Here is a 16,053-nt window from a genome sequence, read left to right on the forward strand (position 1 = left end):
TGAGCAATGATAGATGGGTGATGTGTGATATGCAGGCTGCAGGCACTCCCTGTCCCACCTGTTCTACCATTAATGCATTGGCTCTCGCACTGCAGGGAAAAACAATACACAGTCTCACTGTCACTCTTCCTATCCCCACATACTACCACAAAAAAACTCATAAAAATGGGACATCCTGGAAGCCTACTAGCCCGTAGATTATCAGGAAATTCATAATGATGGAATGCAAACAATATTTTAAAAATAAACTTATCTGTGGCACTTCCTGGTGCCACAATTTGCGCCGTAGTGTGTCGGGCATGTTGGAGAACATAAATTAGGGAGAAGGTTTTACTGTTCAATCATAACTCATTTTCTTTAAATGAGATCTCATCCAAATTGCAACTTTTTTTCCAAATTATGTTCGAATGAAGACCTTATGAACCAATTCCTGACTTCCATCCTTTTATATTTCCAATTTATTGTCAGCCTGTTTTCTGCTGTTACTTTTTTTTTTAGCTGCGGAGTTACATTTTACAGAATAGTAACATCTGCAGCAGCATCTCTTTAAAACATTTAAATGAAAATTTTGAGTGTTTCTTTTGTGATTATTTGTAATTGCAGATTCTCTTATTGAAGATAATTGTGTTTAATGGAGGACGAGTTACTGCAGCATTAATCACAACTGACATATCGAAGCCTGGCAAAGAACTGCGTGAGAGCTGGTTTCAAGGTAAGAAACTGTGACTATTTTTGCCACTTTTATAGTGGTGTAGTCATAAATTCTTTTAAAGTTAAAAAGAACATTGCAAATCATGCTGTCAGCCTCATATATAATTGTTAGACATGAATTTGAGCTGAAAATGTGTTGCTGGGACAGCGCAGCAGGTCAGGCAGCATCCAGGGAACAGGAGAATCGACGTTTCGGGCATAAGCCCTTCTTCAGGAAAGAAGGGCTTATGCCCGAAACGTCGATTCTCCTGTTCCCTGGATGCTGCCTGACCTGCTGCGCTGTTCCAGCAACACATTTTCAGCTCTGATCTCCAGCATCTGCAGACCTCACTTTCTCCTCAGACATGAATTTGAGGCAATCTAAGGGGAAAATTATAAATACATTGAATCGTATTGTCATTTGTTAATGCTTTTATTTTAATGATTTTGAAAATGTTTTGTTAACTTTGCACCAGGGTGTACGTTGAATGCCAGAAATACCCAAACTGAAAATAATCTTCTCCAAAATCACAACTTTAATACTGTTAAACCTGTATTTCTTGCTTCATCTGTAATGTAGAGTAGTGTCAATTTAAAATATCAGCACTCATAAATTCTGCACAGAGTGTAGATTGTAAGAAATCCTTTTTGCTAAATATAGAAAATGTGTTTCCTTTAATTTTTCTTATGAATGCTTTCAGGCTGAAGTGTAATGGAAAGGTTTTTCCATTAAGTGGTTTGATATGCGTCCGAGCAATGGGGTGCTAATCAAGGAAAGCACTCAGCTAAAGTGATCTGCAGGTGCTTGAGAAGGTTACAATTTAACAGGATTTACAAGTCTGTCAGTACGGCTTCAGATGAATTTATTTGTATTTACATTTGGAGACAAACGTCTATCGCCAGTGAGTGGTATATTACAGAACTGTTCAGTCATGTGCTTGTGAGAACTTTCCTGTTTGATGACTGCATTGCACATAAAATGTTTCCACATATTTTCATTTCCTGGAATGTTTCAAGGGGCAATAGTTTGTTCAAATTTTACCACAAAGCTCAATCATAAGTTAAACATCTTAAAATGTTCTATTAGCACAGTTACCATAAAAAGTCACTGCAAATGTACGTTGGCACCTTCTTTCCCTATTTCTGCTAAATTTTACAACTACACTCGGCCAGCTGAGAGCAAAAACCCTACCTAATTTAATACCCAACTGATCTCTTTCTGGAAGTGATGGGTAATAACAATAACTTGCATTTGTAAAGCACTTTTAGTGCTTCACAGAAGAATAATCAATAAGTAGACTGTCGACCACAGCAGGAAATATTAGGAAGACTTAGCTAAAGTGGTTACACTTTTAAGGTCAAAAACAGAAATTCCTGGAAAAGCTCAGCAGTTGTGGCAGCATCTGTGGAGAGAAATCAGAGTTAACATTTTTGGTCCAGCGACCCTACTTCCGAACTGATGATAGCAAGGAAAAAGTTTGTTTTTTATGCAAAAGATAGGGTGGGGGTTGGGGGGGGTGGGGGGTTGTGGTGGTGGAGGATGGATGGAGGTAAGGAGTAAGTGAGAGGTGGAGATAGAATCCAAAGAGAGAGTAAACCAGCTATGAGACACTGCCAAGCAGATGAGACAACAGAAGTACACCACCTACACGCACACCAAGAACAAGAAATTGGAGAAACTTGGCATCACGACCAGCAGTAACAAGCCTTCCCGGTACCACGGTTGAAACCGGTACCACCACAGGGAAATCCATCATCAACTTGTCTGACCACACCCTTCAACCGGACTAAATCCAAGTTCTCAATCGAGGGCTCAATTTCTGCCGCACTGCCGAAATGGACGCCATTGCTCTGGCGGCAGACACAGAGGAATTTATCAGGCGAAAGAGGCTCTGCGAATTCTTCCACCAACCCCAAGATGTCAGCAACAAGCCCAGTGAAACAACCTATGAACTGGAACAGTCGACAGAGACATTTGTGCAGTGACCAAAGAAGAAAGAGTTGAATTGGACCCCTTCAGAAGGCAGTTGCCCCAGACTTGACATGTATGGTCAAGCCATCAGGAGATGCAATAAAGCCAAATTCACCAGCTGCACTCATAGAGTCATAGAGTCATAGAGATGTGCAGCATGGAAACAGACCCTTCGGTCCAACCCGTCCATGTCGACCAGATATCCCAACCCAATCTGGTCCCACCTGCCAGCACCCGGCCCATATCCCTCCAAACCCTTCCTATTCATATACCCTCTTAATTGTTGCAATTGTACCAGCCTTCACCACATCCTGTGGCAGCTCATTCCATACACGTACCACCCTCTGTGTGAAAAGGTTGCCCCTTGCAACCCTGGCAACATCCTTGTAAGTCTTTGCTGAACCCTTTCAAGTTTCACAACATCTTTCCAATAGAAAGGAGACCAGAATTGCATGCACTATTCCAACAGTGGCCTAACCAATGTCCTGTACAGCCGCAACATGATCTCGCAACTCCTGTACTCAATACTCTGACCAAGGACCAATAAAGGAAAGCATAGCAAATGCCTTCTTCACTATCCTATCTACCTGTGACTCCACTTTTTCGGAGCTATAATCTTGTACTCCAAGGTCTCTTTGTTCAGCAACACTCCCTAGGACCTTACCATTAAGTGTATAAGTCCTGCTAAGATTTGCTTTCCCAAAATGCAGTACCTCGCATTTATCTGAATTAAACTCCATCAGCCACTTTTCAGCCCATCTGGTCCAGATCCTGTTGTAATCTGAGGTAACCCTCTTTGCTGTCCACTACACCTCCAATTTTGGTGTCATCTGCAAACTTACTAACTGTACCTCTTGTGCTCGCATCCAAATCATTTATGTAAATAACAAAAAGTAGGGGACCCAGCACCGATCCTCGTGGCACTACACTGGTCACAGGCCTCCAGTCTGAAAACCAACCCTCCACCACCACTCTCTGTCTTCTACCTTTGAGCCAGTTCAGTATCCATATGGCTAGTTCTCCCTGTATTCCATGAGATCTAACCTTGCTAATCAGTCTCCCATGGGAAACCTTGTCGAACGCCTTACTGAAGTCCATATAGATCACATCTACTGCTCTGCCCTCATCAATCTTCTTCGTTACTTCTTCAAAAAACTCAATCAAGTTTGTGAGACATGATTTCCCATGTACAAAGCCATGTTGACTATCCCGAATCAGTCCTTGCCTTTCCAAATACATGTACATCCTGTCCCACAGGATTCCCTCCAACAATTTGCCCACCACCGAGGTCAGGCTCACTGGTCTATAGTTCCCTGGCTTGTCTTTACTGCCCTTCTTAAACAGTGGCACCACGTCTGCCAACCTCCAGTCTTCCGGCACCTCACTGTGACTATCAATGTTACAGATATCTCAGCAAGAGGCCCAGCAATCACTTCTCTAGCTTCCCACAGAGTTCTCGGGTACACTTGATCAGGTCATGGGGATTTATTCACTTTTAACCGTTTCAAGACATCCAGCGCTTCCTCCTCTGTAATCTGGGCATTTTACAAGATGTCACCATCTATTTCCCTACAATCTATATCTTCCATATCCTTTTCCACAGTAAATACTGATGCAAAAAATTCATTTAGTATCTCCCCTATTTTCTGTGGCTCCACACAAAGGCCGCCTTGCTGATCTTTGAGGGGCCACAAGGTAGTGCAGAACATCACCAAAGCAACACCATCCATGCTGTCAAAACCATTTGCAACATTGTCATCAAACTAGCAGACAAAGAAGGTGCCATCATCATGCAGAATAGAATGGACTACTGCAAAGAAGCAGACTGACAACTGAACAACCAGGAATACTACAGACAACTACCTGCTGATCCGACCAAGGAACACACCCGTCAACTGAACAGACTGATTGAGACCTTTGATCCAGACCTTCAGAGTATCCTATACACTCTCATCCAATGTACTTTTCCCATAGGAGACTTCTACTGCCTTTTGAAGATATACAAAGCCAACACATCTGGACATCCCATCGTATCAGACAATGGGACCCTGTGTGAGAACCTCTCTGGCTATGTTGAGGGCATCTTGAAACCCATTGTACAAGTTTCCCCCAGCTTCTGTCGCAACACTACACATTTCTTACAGAAATTCAGCACCCACGGACTAGTCGAACTAGGAACATTCCTTGTCACAATGGACGTTTCAGCACTCTACACCAACATCCCCCACAATGATGTCATCACTGCAACAGCCTCAGTATTCAATACTAACAACTGCCAATCTCCAGGCACCATCCTACAACTCACCTGCTTCATCCTTGACCACATCTTCACCTTTGACAACCAGTTTTTTATCCAGACAAACTGAACGGCCACGGGGACCAAATTTGCACCCCACTACACCAGCATTTTCATGCACAAGTTCAAGCAAGACCTCTTCACTGTGCAGGGCCTCCCACCAACACGATACACCAGATACATTGACGACATTTTCTTCCTTTGGACTCATGGTGAGAAATCACTGAAACAACTACATAATGATATCAACATGTTTCATCCTCCTATCAGACTTACCATGGGCTACTCTTCTAAATCAGTCTCATTCTTGGACACACGCATCTCCATCAAGGACGGACACGTCAGTACCTCACTCTACCACAAGCCCACAGATAACCTCACGATCGTGCACTTCTCCAGCTTCCACCCTAAACATATGAAAGAAGCCATCCCCTACGAACAAGCCCTACTCATATGTAGGATCTGCTCAGATGAGGAGGATTGCGACAGACATGCAAACATTTTGAAGGATGCCCTCATAAGAACAGGATATGGTACTCAACTCATTGATCGTCAGTTCCGATGTGCTGCATCAAAAAACTGCAATGACCTCCTCAGAAGACAGCTACAGGATACGACTGATAGAGTACCCTTCATCGTCCAGTACTTCCCTGGAGCGGAGAGACTACACCATTCTCTTTGCAGCCTTCAATATGACATCAATGATGATGTGCATCTTGCCAAGATCATCCCTACGCCTCCACTTCTCGCCTTCAACCAACTGCCAAACCTTAAACTGACCATCATTCACAGCAAACTACCCAGCCTTCAGAACAACATCAATCACAACACCACACAAACTGCCATGGTAACCTCTGCAAGACATGTCAGATCATTGACATGGATGCTACCATCACACGTGGGGACACCACCCACCACAAACACAGCAGATATTCATTTGACTTGGTCAGTATTGTCTATCTCATACACTGCAGACAAGGATGCCCCAAGTCTTAATATATTGATGAGACCATGCAGACATTGCAACAACAGATGAATGGATATCACACCACAATCGCCAGACAGGAATGTTCCCTCCCAGTCTGGGAACACTTCAGCAGTCAAGCGCGTTCAGCCTCCCAGGCGGCCTTCAAGAGACACAACAACACAAAATCACTGAGCGGATACTGATAGCCAAGTTCTGTACTCATGAAGATGGCTTCAACCATGATCTTGGGATCATGTTGCGCAACATGTGGCCCCACCACAGTGCTCAGTATCTGTAAAATCTTCCTTACTGCCCTGTTTTGACACCATCAGCTTGATACAATTTTGAGGAGGCTGGTGTTGGACTGGGGTGTACAAAGTTAAAAGTCAAACAACACCAGGTTATAGTCCAACAGGTTTATTTGGAAGCACCAGCTTTCGGAGCGACGCTCCTTCGTCACAACCACCTGATGAAGGAGCAGCGCTCCGAAAAGCTAGTGCTTCCAAATAAACCTGTTGGACTATAACCTGGTGTTGTTTGATCGTTAACTTTGTAGTATTTTGGTGAATTGTTATGATCTCTCTACCTTAAATAGTTTCTGCAGTTTTGGATTGCTTGTTACTTTGATTAGACCCTGGTATGCAACTCTTATACCTGTCATGTTATTCCAGGCAAATAAAAACTGAAAGAACTGTGGATGCTGTAAATCAGGAGCAACAGCAGGAGTTGCCTGGGGGGCACTCAGCAGGTCTGGTGGTATCTGTGAAGAAACATCTGAGTTTGTGGGCGGCACGGTGGCACAGTGGTTAGCACTGCTGCCTCACAGCGCCAGAGACCCGGGTTCAATTCCCGCCTCAGGCGACTGACTGTGTGGAGTTTGCACATTCTCCCCGTGTCTGCGTGAGTTTCCTCCGGGTGCTCCAGTTTCCTCCCACAGTCCAAAGATGTGCAGGTCAGGTGAATTGGCCATGCTAAATTGCCCGTAGTGTTAGGTAAGGGGTAGATGTAGGGGTATGGGTGGGTTGCGCTTCGGCGGGGCGGTGTGGACTTGTTGGGCCGAAGGGCCTGTTTCCACACTGTAAGTAATCTAACCTTAACATTTTGGGTCCGGTGACTCTTCCTCTGTTTTCTTCACAGATGCTGCCAGACATGCTGGGCTTTTCCAGTAGCTTCTGCTTCATTCCATGTTATTCCAGTCATTTGGTTTGGCTCCAGCACCACCTTATTCCTATTTCTTTATAATTATCTCTCTGCTGCAGTTAATCAGATTATAGGTCATCCCTTTGGTTGTTATTCAGCCATTGACACTTTACTCACACTGTCTAACACCCTTGGTCACCTGCAGAGAATACTTATTCAACAATCCACTCACACCATTTGTGTGATCTTTTGATCTCCCTGCCGTTGATGTCTCTGCCTATAAACACTGTGTCTGTCTGCTTCCCTCTCACTTCACCTGCCAAAGGGGCTACGCTCTGAAAGTTTGTGATTCCAAATAAACCTGTTGGACTATAACCTGGTGTCATGTGACTTCTGACTCTGTACAGCTGCAACATGATGCCCTAACTCCTATATTCAATGTTTTGACCAATGAAGGCAACCGTGCATGAGGATTCTGGGAAAATAGGAGGCGGAGGAGAAGATAGTGTGGTGCTGTTTGAAGGGTTAAATATATTGACAGACATAGAGAAGGTTGAGGCTCATAAAGCAATTCATGCATTTAAATTAAAATTTTATTCTTCATGAGTTGGCAAACCAATAAAGACAAGGTGGAGAGCCAATTTTGTTCAGCAAATGGAATAGTAATATGTGATTGGAATTTGGATAGGACAACAAGTGGACAGCAAAGTTTTTAATTTAGTTGAAGTTTACAGAGGTCGATTGTTAAGCCAACGCAAACATTGAGTATAGGAATTAGGACATCATGTTGCAGCTGTATAATCTAAATCTGATGTGGAGATGCCGGTGTTGGACTGAGGTGGACAAAGTCAGAAATCACATGACATCAGGTTATAATCCAACAGGTGTATTTGAAATCATAAGCTTTCAGAGTGCTGCTCCTTCATCAGGTGAAGTGAATCTAAATCTGAACAGAGAAGATACATGGATTGTCAATTTGATATTAGTATTACTGAAAAAAGACATATTTTGTTCAAGCTTTTTGCCTTGCTCTCATAAGGACAATTCACAAGAATACAAATTCAAGGGAAAAACCTACAATTTTATACTGCAGGAGAGGGGAGTGCTGATTGGTTGTCATGTGGACTCAGATTCAGTATTGTAATGGAGAATGCACCAATTAATGCTGATTGTTAGTTAACAGACAGGCTTTGCTTAAGTTTTAAATCATGTAGCTTGACTCGAATTAATTAGGTCACTACCCGAAGAAATGAAGCCTAACGTCTCCTATTTTGTTGCGTTGAAATAGGTGCAGTGAATGTAAATGTTATATCTGTCTGCAAAGAACACAGCCTTGTACATTCATATATGTAGTGTGTGGGACACTTAGCCAAAGGATTATCCTGTTTGATATGATCCGTCAGTATCTGGGGCACACGTCCTACATACCTGGCATCACACCAACACTGCAATTAATTTATCACATTAGTTATTTGTATTAGTGAGTTTTGAGAAGATTTGTAACTCAGGTTGAGGTTCTGGATGTAGTTTTGCTCGCTGAGCTGGAAGGTTCATTTCCAGACATTTCGTCATCCTACTAGATAACATCTTCAGTGGGCCTCCGGGCAAAGCACTGTTGATAATTCCTGCTTTCTATTTGTACGTTTGGGTTTCTTTGGGTTGGTGGTATCATTTTCTGTGGTGACATCATTTCCTGTGGTGATGTCATTTTCTGTTCTTTTTCTCAGGGTGTGGTAGATGAGGTCTAACTTGATGTGTTTGTTGATAGAATTCCAGTTGGAATGCCATGCTTCTAGGAATTCTCGTGTGTGTCTCTGTTTGGCATGTCCTAGAATGGATGTGTTGTCCCAGTCGAAGTGGTGTCCTTTCTCATCTGTATGTAAGGATACTAGTGAGAGAGGGTCATGTCGTTTTGTGGCTAGTTGATGCATTTTTATGCATTTTATCAGCAGTACATTACTTCTGCAGTAAAAATGGTTAGTTTTATATCAGTTGAGTGTATTATAGTATTCACTTGGCAGGTATTAACTGGAGAGTCACACGTGTACACATAGGAGCAAGCTGAAACAATGATGGTTGAGTTTGGAAAGGTCAGTTTGTCTCTAAGTGAAAATGTAAGTTTGGAAGTATTAGGTACCATTTCTACCCTTCACCACTAGCTACCTTAGTTAGTATATGGCCAGATAATCATTGCCTAAGGGGAGGTTGGAAACCTTTCATTTTATTTCACATGTAAGTCCAATCCAATTGGCCATTGTGGAAATTATCTAAAGTAAGTTTGTTGTGGTATGGTTACCCTCTGATGTTCTTGAAGCCTGAAACATATGACCAATGGAAGAGTGAACTGGATGTGACCAGATGTACACTCCTACCAAATGGAAAGCAAAATATTGCCTTGATATTATCATTTTCTCCAAGAAGTAAAATGAAAAGTACAAGTTGTTCACCTGTAACAAAAGTGTCGTCGAAATATTTTGGCTGTAAGGCAATTAGTGAATTGGGAAACAGGTTTTTTTCAAAAGCGAACTCCCATTGGCTATAATGCGATTCTGTGAGATCCTGAACAAAGGAACTTGAGGAGATGGAGCGGCTTCCATGTGTCTGATTGGACGATCAATTGAAAAAGTGATCTGGGACCACCTTTCTCACCATAAAACAGAAAGCCTTATCAATTTATGAGGACCTAAGGCAAAATGCTGAAAATCCTGCAGATGTGCCTGCCTTCAGTGCTATCCGTGGCTGGTTTACTGGATTTAAAGAGCCGCTACTCTTTTCATAATGAGAAGTTATGTATCGAAGCTGCTAGTGCAGACATGGAACATGTGCTGTCATTTCCTCCCATGGATGAAAAATTTGATTGAGGAAGAAGGATGCACCTTAGATCAAATCTTCAATTTGGATGAGACAGGTTAATACTGGAAGCGATTGACATCCAGAACCCACATTCCTAAGAATGAAGCACACACTACAGGTTTAAGGTCGCAAAGAACTGTATTGTTGGATGCCAACGCTGGTGGAGACTTAAAGATTAAGCGTTTGGTGGTGTATCACTCTGCCAACCCACAAGCCTTGAAAGTTTTCTTAAGTCCATTCTCGGTATTTCCTTCAGGTCTAGCAAAAGACGTTGGATGACAGGGAAATATTTTCTGACCTTATTGGTGATGCTCTTGAGGATGTTTTTATAAATTATTGCAGGATAAAGAAATTTGGATTTCAAGATTCTCCTCATTCTAGACAATGCGCCAAACCATTCCCCTGCCATTGGTGAGCTTTCTGAAAACATCAAAGGGCTATCAGAGTGCAATAGCATCTATTAAAGCTTATTATTTAAGGCGCACATCCAGGAGGTTGATTGCAGCTATTGAGGAGCATAATGAGGACAGTGATCTTCAATATTGGAAGAGCTTTAACATTAAGAATGCTATTGACATCGTTGTGGAGGCCTGGGGTGATGTCAGTAAGGTTGCTTGTAGTTTGGCGGAAGCTTCTCCCAGATTTTCTTCATGTTTTAAAGGGTTGAGCCGTCAGTGGAGCTGCCAGCAATCGAAGAACATTGTGTCACTCTTGCAAAGCAAGTTGGATTTAAAGAAGTAGAGACTGAGGATGTCAAGGAGTTGCTTGAGTCCCATCGTGAAGACCTCTTCACAGCTTATCAACAACAACTTGTTTCTGCTAGGGAAATTAAAGCTTGAGGTGAAGATGATGAAGTCCAGGATGCAGCTGCACGAGAACTTTCCACTTCTCCTTTTGTCTTCTATCTTGAGGGAAGTTGAGAAGCAGTTGCAGCTTTTAGAAGCCAATGACTACGACGCAAACACAGCAGGATAGCGATTCGTGGCATAAAGTCATATCTGGCACCCTGTGAATAGCTTCTTCATGAAAGAAGAAAGATGGCAAAGCAGCAAAAACTAGATGCCCTTTTTAAGCCAACCCCCAAGAAACAGTCTGAGGACAATGAACCACAGCCATCCAATTCTGACTAAATATTTTCAATTGTCATAACCCTATATCCAGGACTGCACCTGAAAGTAATGGTGATGCTGAGCCTCTGTCTTAATACAGTTCTGTACTTTAACTCAGAAAACGCAGAAACCCTTAAAGTGTTAAATTTACTGTAGTATTTCATTAAAATATATGATTTTAAAATGTACTTAGACTGTGCTATCATTTATGTTAGGCTAACTACTATTTTTGTTTTGACTTTTACTGATATTATTAGTGGTCGGTCCCAACCCTTTTTTTCCCCCAGAGGCCAGGTTATATCTATTGCACGATTTTCTATAACATGAGGTCACAGGGGAATGCAACTACCATGTTATAGCAGAATAGAGTGTATCTGAAAAATTAGACATTTTGCTCGATTTCAGAAAACAGATGTGTATTCCCTGGAAGAATGTCAACCTTTTATACAAACTGTAAAGTTCCATGACAAAGTCCAATTTGGCAATTCCTGATTGGCAGCAGTGTTATGCTTACTGTGTTGTGCGAAAGTATGGTCCTAATTGACATTCGGCTGTTGGATAAAGAAAGTCTGTTGGATTAGATGTTGGCTGCCTGATCAAAATTCCTGTGCAAGTAGTCATTTCTTTTAGCTTTCCTGGAAAATGAGGCATTCTGTGGTGATACGAATGTTAGAATTATCAATGATTGTCTGGTTTCGAAATAACTCAAATACTGTACACTGGCATCAATGTACTGGAAGGATTAAAGATTGCATAATAAAGATGAAGTTTAAATCACATGGAATCCAGGGGCAGCCGGCTTGATGCTAGGAAGCAGAGGGTAACATTGAAGGATGCTTGTCGGACAAGAGGCCTGTGACTTGTGGAGTGCCTCCGGTCAGTGCGGGGACCATTGTTATTTGTTATCTGTATCAATGATTTGGATGGGAATGTACAAGGCATGATTAGTAAGTTTGCAGATGACACTAAAATAGGCAGTGAGAAAGGTTATCAGAAATTGCAGCAGCACCTTGGTCAGCAGGGGAAGTAGGCTGAGAAGTGGCAAATGGAGATAAATATAGATAAGTGTGAGGTGTCACATTTTGGAAAGTAAAATCAAGGTGCAATTTTTTTTGCACAGAGGATGGTATGCATGTGGAATGAGATGCCAGTGGAAGTGGTTAAGGCAGGTACATTAACTCCATTTAAAAGGCATTTGAACTCTATATCTTTTGTATATCTGGCTATTGCAGCAGAAGACAAAATAACAACACAGCACTGGGAAAATCAATTCCAGTAAGGTCTGAGGAAGTGTTATTAGGTCCTTTCAGTGTGACTCTGTGCTCCAACAAGAGTTCATCACCATATAGAACAAAGCAAACTGCTTCATTGGCTCATCAGCTGCCATTTTAAATAGTCAGTCCCTCCTCCAATACTACGCAAAGCAAAGAGACATTGATTTGCAATGAACACAATGAAGAAGATAATTATTGATGGATCCAAACAAATTATGTTGGTCCCAAGGAGTTTAATGCTGTGATGAATGTGTTGACCATTGACACTTCAATTATGTGGAAATACATACTGCTTATACTTCAAAAAATAAATGGTGAGACACATTTGTCAAAATGCTATCTTGATTCACCAAGTAGGAAGATTGATGCATGACTAAGGGATGTACAACTTGCTTTAGATTTGGTAATGACAACACTTTGAGGATACTTGAGAGTTGTAAGACCATGGAAAATAGCTGGAGTGAGTACTATTTTGTAAGTACTGATTTATTCACCAGTGAGATTCCTATGCTGTTGTGTAAACAGTCTTTCAAAAATAAACTTGACATAGAAAATGAAAAGGCAATTATTTTGGAAATCAGTAGATATAAAGTTTATCCAGCAAGGAATTCACTGCATCCCCTTGACAAAACATGATTTTTCCCATTGAGGCAAGCATTCAAGTCATCAGAAGCTAAGAGTAAGAGAGAAAATTAATTTTCTTGAGATTGCATAAACAATTGGCTCACCATGTTTGTTAGTGATTTAAAATCCTGATGCAAGTTGACATGGAATTAGAGGAGTGAATGAGATTTGTCAAAGCTATTAGGAAGAATTGTAAAAGGGATTGACGATCTGAAAAGTGGCTACAGAGAGCTAGGTTGGAAGCTGAAGAGCAGGACGAGTAGAGTAGTGATCTCAGGTTTGCTACTGGTGCCACGAGATAGTGAGGTGAGGAATAGTCAATGAGTGCAGCTTAACACGTGGCTGCAAGGCTGGTGCAGGAGGGAGGACTTCAGATACATAGACCATTGGGGTGCCTTCTGGACCTGTACAAGAAGGTTGCACTGAACTGAAGGGGCACAAATATCCTGGGTGGGAGATTTACTGGTGCGGTTCGGGAGGGTTTAAATCGGTTTGGCAGGGGGGTGGAAATCAGAGCTATACATCTGAGAGGGACTTAGTTGTAGATGGAACAGGGACAGGATGTAGTGAATCTATCAGAAAGGTTTTTCATGTGATGAAACACAGGGATTGGTTAAAGTGTGTCTGCTTTAACACAAGGAGTATTAGAAATAAGAGTGATGAACTTAGAGCATGGATCAGTGCTTGGGACTATGATGCTGTGGCCACAACGGGAATATGGGTTTCACAGGGGCAGGAATGGTTGCTAGATGTTCCAGGGTTTAGAACGTTTAAAAAGAACAGGGAGGGTGGAAAAAGAAGGAGAGGATGTAGCATTGCTAATTAGAGAGTGCATCACAGCTACAGAAACAAAGGTTGTAAAGGAAGGTTTGTCTACTGAGTCAGAATGGGTGGAAGGTAGGAACAGCAAAGGAGCAGCCACCTCATTGGGGGTTTTCTACAGAACCCCCTAATAGCAGTAGAGAGATTGAAGAACTCATAGGCCAGCAGATTTTGGTAAAATGCAGATGTAGCAGGGTTGTTGTTATGGGTGACTTCAACTTTCCCAATATTGACTGGAACTCCTTAGTGCAGATGGTTTGGCTGGAGCCATTTTTGTCAGGTGAATTCAGGAGGGTTTCCTTACTCAATATGTAGACAGGCCGACGAGGGCCATTTTGGATTTGGTGCTCGGCAATGAGCCAGGACAGGTGTCAGATCTCGCAGTGGGAGAAACTGTGGTGACAGTGACCACAACTGTCTCACATTTACCATAGGGAAAGGAGTGTTACCATGGGAAGATATTTAATTGGGGAAAAGGAAATTATGACGCTATCAGACAGGAGTTGGAAAGTACAGATTGAGAGCAATTGTTCCACAGTAAGGGCACAACAAACATATCGAGACTGTTTAAGGGGCAGTTGTTGCGAGTGATGCACAAATTTGTTCCGCTGAGACAGGCAAGAAGTGGTAAGGTTAAGGAACGTTGGATGACGAGTACAGAGGAGCTTCTCATCAAAAGGAAGAAAGCAGCTTACATAGGGTGGAGGAAGCAAGGATCTAGCACAGTGTTACAGGATTACAGGCTTGTAGAAAGGAGCTTAAAAATGGACTGAGGAGAGTCAGGAGGGGGCACGAAAAAGGCTTGCAGGAAGGATTAGGGAGAACCCAAAGGCATTTTACTCATACGTTTGGAATAAGAGAATGATCAGGGTGAAGGTAGGGCCGATCAGGGATAACATAGGGAACTTGTGCGTGGAGTCTGAGCAGATAGGGGAAGCCATCAATTAGTTTTTTTGCTTTGGTTTTCACTAAAGAAAGGGACCTTGTTGTGAATGAGAATTTTGAGGAGCTTGAAAATAGGCTTGAACAGATCAAGATTGATGAAATTGATGTGCTGGAAATTTTGGCAAACATTAAGATTGATAAGTCCCCAGGGCCAGACCAGATTTATCCTAGGCTGCTCTGGGAAGGGAGAAAGGAATTTGCTAAGCTGCTGGTGAAGATCTTTGCTTCCTCCCTCTCCACGGGAGTCGTACCAGAGGATTGGAGGGAGGTGAATGTTGTTCCTCTTTTCAAGAAGGGTAATAGGGAAATCCCTGGCAATTACAGACCAGTCAGTCTTAGGTCTGTGGTCAGCAAGGTTTTGGAAATAATTCTGAGGGATAGGATTTATGACTATTTGGAAAAGCATAGCACGATTAAAGGCAGTCAGCATGGCTTTGTGAGGAGCAGGTCATGCCTCACAAATCTTATTGAGTTCTATGAAGAGGTGATGTGACAGGTCGACGAAGGCCGAGCAGGGGATATGGTGTATATGGACTTCAGTGAGGCATTTCATAAGGTTCCCCATGGTACGCTTATCCATAAAGTCAGGAGGTATGGGATACAGGGAGATTTGGCTGTCTGGATTCAGAATTGGTTGGCTGACAGAAGGCAGAGAGTGGTTGTAGATGGAAAGTATTCTGCCTGGAGTCAGTGTTGAGTGGTGTCCCGCAGGGCTCTGTTCTTGGGCCTCTGCTCTTTGTAGTTTTTATAAATGATTTGGATGAGGAGGTTGAGAGGTGAGTTAGTAAGTTTGCTGACGGCACAAAGGTTGGAGGTACTACTGATAGTATCAAAGGCTGTTGCAGGCTGTAGCGCGACATAGACAGCATGCAGAGCTGGACTGAGAAATGGCAGATAGAGATCAACCTCGATAAATGCAAAATGATGCATTTTGGAAGGTTGAACTTGAATGCTGAATATCGGATTCAGGACAGGATTCTTGGCAGTGTGAAGGAACAGAGGGATCTTGATGTTCAAGTTCATAGAGCCTTCAAAGTTGCCACCCAAGTGGATAGGGTTGTTAATGGACAATAGACAATAGGGGCAGAAGTTGGCCATTCTGCCTTTCGAGCCTGCACCACCATTCATTATGATCATGACTGATCATCCTCAATCAGTATCCTGTTCCTGCCTTATCCCCATAATCCTTGATTCCACTATCCTTAAGAGCTCTATCCAACTCTTTCTCAATAGCCAGAATGTCTTTCTTCGAATTTGGAGACCAAAACTGCGCACAGTATTCCAGGTGCGATCTCACCAGGGCCCTGTACAGCTGCAGAAGGACCTCTTTGCTTCTATACTCAATTCCTCTTGTTATGAAG

At 42.5% G+C, this 16,053-nt stretch overlaps 1 protein-coding gene and 1 pseudogene across 3 annotated transcripts in view; both read left to right on the forward strand.

Annotated features, from left to right (window-relative positions):
• sulf1 (sulfatase 1) overlaps positions 1-16,053 on the forward strand; it is a 388,338-nt gene that overhangs the window by 121,334 nt on the left and 250,951 nt on the right. For all 3 annotated transcript variants that reach the window (XM_087985955.1, XM_087985957.1, XM_087985956.1), the window contains exon 2: positions 604-712. The gene's annotated coding sequence lies outside the window, so the exon portion shown is untranslated. The remainder of the gene's footprint in view (positions 1-603; positions 713-16,053) is intronic.
• LOC148150077 (uncharacterized) lies at positions 4,855-10,893 on the forward strand (annotated as a pseudogene).

Source organism: Chiloscyllium plagiosum, unplaced genomic scaffold (assembly GCF_037043375.1).
Source record: "Chiloscyllium plagiosum isolate Xiang-an unplaced genomic scaffold, Cpla_swu_hap1 HiC_scaffold_4, whole genome shotgun sequence".
Lineage (NCBI taxonomy): Eukaryota > Metazoa > Chordata > Chondrichthyes > Orectolobiformes > Hemiscylliidae > Chiloscyllium > Chiloscyllium plagiosum.